Raw genomic sequence first — 6,668 nt, forward strand, 5'->3', positions numbered from 1 at the left:
GGCAAGCCTTAACTCAATCAACAAACATTGCTATGGTTACTATGATCCAAAGTTTGATTTCCGCCATTTCTCTCTCAAAGAGAATTTCACGTGAAAAATTTCGTAGGAACTACTTTCGATGGTCATCGTTGAATGGATACAACAAACAAGTATGTGTGTGTGTGTGTGTGTGTGTGAGTGTGTATGCATATACTTGCGAGGTTGGGGACAATCGAATACAAATGGAGGGTCCGCAGTGTGGTTGCAATAGTGATGTCAATCACGGTCCAAAAGGTAAGGGGAAGAGGAGAGGAAGAAAGATACAAATGTAATGAAACGTTATCTTAACCGTTGTTAAAAGGCCAAAATTACCTATGAGACCCAATCCTTGTCGGTGTAACCATTTGTGGATACAAAAATAAAAGGAAGTACAATGAAAGACTAAAACTAAAAGCGTAAAGGCATGATTAAAATCATCATCAGGATCATGGTATGTCGGAGGATACGCGGCAAAGCGCGTCATGCGAGAAAGTATTGTAGTAGGCGCAGGAAAACAACGTGAATGTCCACCTCTGTATGGAGTCATAGTGGAAGAGGGGAAGGGAGTTACAAGAAGATGCAATGAAGATGGAAAGCTTCATGCATCACAAGCATAACATAAACTTGAAGAAAGCATTAACTATCCCAAGCCTCAGTCCCAAGCCCTCAAACACCTTCGAAGGTGGAGAGAGCTAGCGTGGAATGAGGATAGGGGAGAGGAAGAAGAAAAATTCCATAGGAGAAAGAAATAGCTCCTCACTTATCATTACTCTTCTTGCTAGCATACATAATAGCATAGTAATGAAGATGGAGAAGATGGCAAGCTTAAGCATTGAAGCATGACTCTTGGTTGGATTTGCATTCCATAGCCAAGAGTGTTGGTGTAGGCTTTCACTCTCACAAGCTTGGAGAAGGAGGTGATGTTCCTCAACTTTCACCAAGTGAGAATGGCTTTGCAAATGAGTGTGTGTGTGTGGAGTATATCCCCCTAGCACCCCCCTCCTTGCTTTGGGTGAGTGGTGACCTTTCTGCATGTTGCAAGCTCATTGGACCCCTCTCTCCCTAGCCAATCACATGCAACACGCAGTCAAGTACATTAGTAGTCTTTTGACAAGTGTCCTCCTTACCCCTTAGAGAGAGAGAGAGAGCTTGAAAATATCTAGATATTTGTTAGATGGAAGTAGAAGCAAACTGGACCCCTCTTTAGTGTTGGGAAATAAGACGTAGCTAAATAGATATTTGAGTAGATTACTTAATGGAGAGAGATAGATTTCACACACAAGAGATTATAGAGTAGAGTAGAGAGAGAGAGAGAGAGAGAGAGAGAGAGAGAGAGAGAGAGAGAGAGAGTACACACAATATACGTGGTTCACCCAATGTGGGCTACGTCCACGAGAAAGCATCCACTCAATGGCTTTAGTACTTCAAAACAAGAAGTAGGTTACAAAGGGATTATACCCTTAATAGAGCTCCCGCCTTGCTTCACTCTCACAACCTCACACCCACCTTGTTGCATCAACTTCACACTGTGAAATGTGTGTAGAAATGGCCTCCTTTTATAGGCCAAAAGGGTTGCCCTCTCTCATGAGAGGCAACCATGTGTAGCTGCCCTCGTGTAGATAAGTCCAAATCGGACCCTCCAATCCACCCATGTGTGGCCGCCCTTGAGAAGACAAGTCCGCTTTTAAATTTGGCCACCGGCCATTGAATTCGGCCACTGACCATTGACTTCCGACCACCGGCCACACCGGCCATTGACTACTGGCCATCGGCCAACCGGCCAACCGATCGATCATTTTCTGACCACTTTCCGGCCGCCGTCCGATCATAATAGTCCAGCGAAGCCAATCTCGATCTTTGCTCGAGACTGGCCGTGAAAATTTTGGTTTTCGGCGAGTGATCTTATTTTTTGGCGAGTTATTTTTCTTCACGCACGATGGCTTCTTCTCATAAAGGGGGCCTTACAAATGTGCATTTTTACCACAGAAAATTACAAGGGGTAAATCAATCTCCATACTTAACAATCTCCCACTTGGAGACTGATCTTCAAACCAAACCTGTGACTGCTTTCCATCCTGGCTTCTTATCCTTGAATGCCGATTGAAGATGAGAAAAAGGTCAACTTCTCCTTGTTGACCACCTTTGTAAACATGTCTGCATGATTTTCACTTGTATGCAACTTTCCTAGCTTTAGCTGTCCCTCTTCCAAAAGAGTGTGTATGAAGTGATATCTCACCTCAATGTGCTTTATCCTTGAATGAAAGGCTGAGTTCTTTGCAAGATGGATAGCGCTTTGGCTATCACTGTACACGATACAATTGCCTTGTTTGAATCCAAGCTCTTCTAAGAAAATGTGAAGCCACATGATTTCTTTGCTTGCCTCCGTCATTGCTACATACTCTGCTTCCGTGGTAGAAAGTGAGACCACTTTCTGTAGCTTTGAAGCCCATCTTACTGCAGTTCCTCCAACCATGAAGACATAGCCAATAGTGCTCCTTCAAGTATCTTTGTCACCTGCCATATCTGCATCAGCATACCCTTCTAGAAAAATATTAGTTCCTCCAAAATACAAAGCATTTGTTGTTGTCCCTTTTAGATACCTAAGTATCCACTTCACAGCTTGCCAGTGTTCTTTACCTGGGTTGTCCATGAACCTACTCACAACTCCCACTGCATGTGCAATATCTGGCCTTGTCCAGACCATAGCATACATTAGAGAACATATCGCTGCAGCATATGGAACTTTAGACATATAGGCCTGTCCTCTTGTGTCTTTGGACACATATCCTTCGTTAGTTTAAAGTGACAAGCCAAAGGTGTAGAAACTGGTTTTGCATTTTGTGTTGAAAACCTTTCTAGTACCTTCTTGATGTAATCCTCTTGAGATAGCTTTATTGTCATCTTCGTCATGTCCCTTGATATTTTCATACCAAGTATCCTCTTTGCAACACCTAAATCTTTCATTGAAAAAGATTCAGACATCTCCTCTTTTAGGTCTTTGATGTCCTGCATGTTAGCACTTGCAATCAACATGTCATCAACATACAACATTGAAAAAGATTCAGACAACTCCTCTTTTAGGTCTTTGATGTCCTGCATGTTAGCACTTGCAATCAACATGTCATCAACATACAACATTAGGATGATGAATTTCCCATCTCCCAAATTCTTCGTGTAGATGCAGTGATCCGAGTTGCATCTTGTGAATCCATGATCCAACATCCATTGATCAAAATTCAAGTACCATTGTCTTGATGCTTGCTTTAAACCATACAAGCTCTTCTTTAATCTGCAAACCATTTTCTCCTTACCTTTTACTTCATACCTCTTTGGTTGAAGCATGTAGATTTCCTCCTCTAAGTCACCGTGAGGGAATGCCATATTTACATCCATTTCCTCAAGATTTAGATCATGAGCAGTCACAAGGCTTAAGACAAGCCTAATTGAGTTCATTTTTACAAGAGGAGAAAATGTTTCATTGAAGTCAATACCTTTCTTTTGAGAAAACCCTTTTACCACAAGCCTAGACTTGTACCTTTTCTTCCCACCTTCTTCTCCCTTCAGCTTGTACACCCATTTGTTTTGAAGTGCCCGTTTACCTTTAGGCAACTCAACCAACTCCCATGTTTGGTTGCAATGTAGTGAGTCCATCTCCACTTTCATGCTCTTCGTCCATTCTTCTTTGGATTCGTGTTGCATATCTTCTTCGTATAATTTCGGCTCTCCAGAATCTGAGATCAAGAGATGGTTGAAGGAAGGAACAAACCTTTCTGGAGGTCTACTTGCTTTTATAGATCTTCGGGGAATAGGTTGAGGATCCTCATTTGGTTGACGTTGTTGCACATCGTCATCGTTTGTTGTCCTTGAGTCTTCACCGTCCTCAAGCTCCATGTACTTATCACCTGTTTCTTTTGTTTGTTTTCTTTCTAAGTAATCTTTGTACATATTTTGTTCGTTAAAAATTACATCCCTACTCCTTAAGATATAACCATCTTCAGGATTCCATAGGCGACACCCAAAGTCACCTTCTCCATAGCCAATGAAGAAACACTTTTTGGACTTTGCATCTAGCTTTGATCTTAGGCTTCTATCTATGTGCATGAAAGTCTCACACCCAAACACTTCGAGAAATGCATAATTCACGGGTTTACCTGTCCATGCCTCTTCTGGAGCTCCCCCATCCAATGCCGTTGAGGGTAACCGTTTGATTAAGTACACAGACGTACTTACAGCTTCAACCCAAAGCTGAAGCGGTAGGCCTGCATGTAGCCGCATGCTTCATGCTCGCTCCATGATTGTCCTGTTCATCCTTTCCGAAATCCCATTTTGTTGAGGTGTCCTTGTGGTTGTCCTTTGCCTCCAAATTCCATTGCTAGCACAAAAGCTTTCAAAAGCTTGGCTGCAATATTCGCCTCCATTGTCGGATCTGAGGCATTTAACCTTGGTACCTGTTTCATTATCCACAAAGGCTTTCCACCTTTGAAATATGGAAAATACATCGGATTTATTCTTCATGACATAAACCCATGTTTTTCTAGTCGCATGATGCGTCTATGAATGTTACATAGTACAATGAGCCACCAAGTGATGGTGTACTTGCAGGTCCCCAAACATCAGAATGAACCAACTCAAGTTTTTTATTTTTTCTTTCATTTCCCGATTTTTGAAATTTTACCCTCTTTTGTTTACCATAAACACAATCTTCACAGAACTCTAAGTCCACTTCTTTCAAACCTTGTAGAAGCTTCTTCATTTGATGGATTTGCATTCCTTTGGCACTCATATGCCCAAGCCGATAGTGCCACACCGCACTGTCAACTTTTGTAGTTGCTACACAAGTTGAAGGTTGCGTGCTAACAGTACACAAGTAAAGTGTACCGACCTTTTCTCCCTTGGCAACCACCAAAGATCCCTTTGAGATCTTCCACCGATTGTTTTCGAATGCAATGTTGTGACCTTCATCGTCCAATTGTCCTGTAGAGATCAAGTTTTTGTGAAGAGAAGGAACATGCCTAACATCTTTAAGCTTCCATTCATTTCCATGAGCAGTTTTGGCAGAAACTATACCTTTGGTGATAATCTCACAAGCTTCATCATCTCCCAAGTATACATACCTAAAATTACCTTTGATGTAATCTTGGAAATGTTGCTTGTGTGGTGTCGCATGGAATGAAGCCCCGGAATCTACTATCCAAGAATTAGACACATTGTCTAATGAGAGAATTAGAGCATCTTGCTCTACTTTACCTGCCACATTGGCCTTTGATGTTGGTTTGTTGTCTTGAGACTCTGTCTCCTTCTTCTTCTTGGACCAACAATCCTTCTTGACGTGGCCCTTCTTGCCGCAGTTCCAACATACAAGAACTCTGTGCGTGACTTGCTCCGCCTTGAGCGATCACGACCCTTTTGGTTTTTGAACCTCTCCTTAGGCCTTCCTCTTGTTTCCACTGACAGTGCAACACTTGATGATTCTCTTGTGCTTCTCCTTCGTTATTCCTCGCTTAGGTGAACCCACAACATCATCAAACTCAAGAGTTTTGTGCCAGAAATAGAATTACTTACAGCCATTACAAGGCTGTTCCAACTATCCGGTAGAGATGATAGTATAAGGAGAGCTCGCACTTCATCATCAAAATTGATTTTTACTGATCGAAGTTGACTTCTATTTGTGTTAAAGTCATTTAGGTGTTCTACCATTGAACCATTCTTTGCCATCTTTAGATTGAACAAGCGCTTCATAAGAAATACCTTATTGGATGCCGATGATTTCTCCTAGAAGTCATCAAGTGACTTCATCAAGTCCTCCGTGGTCTTTATTTCCGAAACATTGAAGGCCATCGTTGACGCCAAGCTTAACCGGATTGTTCCCAGTGCCTTTCGATCAAGGACAATCCATGCTTCATCTGCCATTGTTGTGGGCTTCTTCGCAAGACCGCCTAGTGGCAAATAGAGGTCCTTCTGGTAGAGATAGTCTTCAATCTGCATCTTCCAATGTTGGTAGTTCTTGCCGTTGAACTTCTCAATCTTGAGCTTCCCTTCCTCCGCCATAACTCCCACTCAATTCAAGGAATCCTTTCCTTGAGATACTTTAGCTACGAGCAAACCTTGCTCTGCTACCAATTGTTAGGAAACAAGATGTAGCTAAATAGATATTTGAGTAGATTACTTAATGGAGAGAGATAGATTTCACACACAAGAGATTCTAGAGTAGAGAGAGAGAGTACCACAATATACGTGGTTCACCCAATGTGGGCTACGTCCACAGGAAAGCAGCCACTCAATGGCTTTAGTACTTCAAAACAAGAAGTAGGTTACAAAGGGATTATATCCTTAATAGAGCTCCCGCCTTGCTTCACTCTCACCATCTCACACCCACCTTGTTGCATCAACTTCACACTGTGAAATGTGTATAGAAATGGCCTCCTTTTATAGGCCAAAAGTGTTGCCCTCTCTCATAAGAGGCAACCATGTGTAGCCGCCCTTGTGTAGATAAGTCCAAATCGGACCCTCCAATCTGCCCATGTGTGGCCGCCCTTGAGAAGACAAGTCCGCTTTTAAATTTGGCCACCGGCCATTGACTTCCGACCACCGGCCATCGGCCATTGACTACCGGCCAACCGATCGATCATTTTCCAACCACTTTCCGACCG

This window comes from Adiantum capillus-veneris, chromosome 15 (assembly GCF_014529385.1).
Source record: "Adiantum capillus-veneris isolate H3 chromosome 15, ASM1452938v2, whole genome shotgun sequence".
In the NCBI taxonomy this organism is placed as follows: Eukaryota; Viridiplantae; Streptophyta; class Polypodiopsida; order Polypodiales; family Pteridaceae; genus Adiantum; species Adiantum capillus-veneris.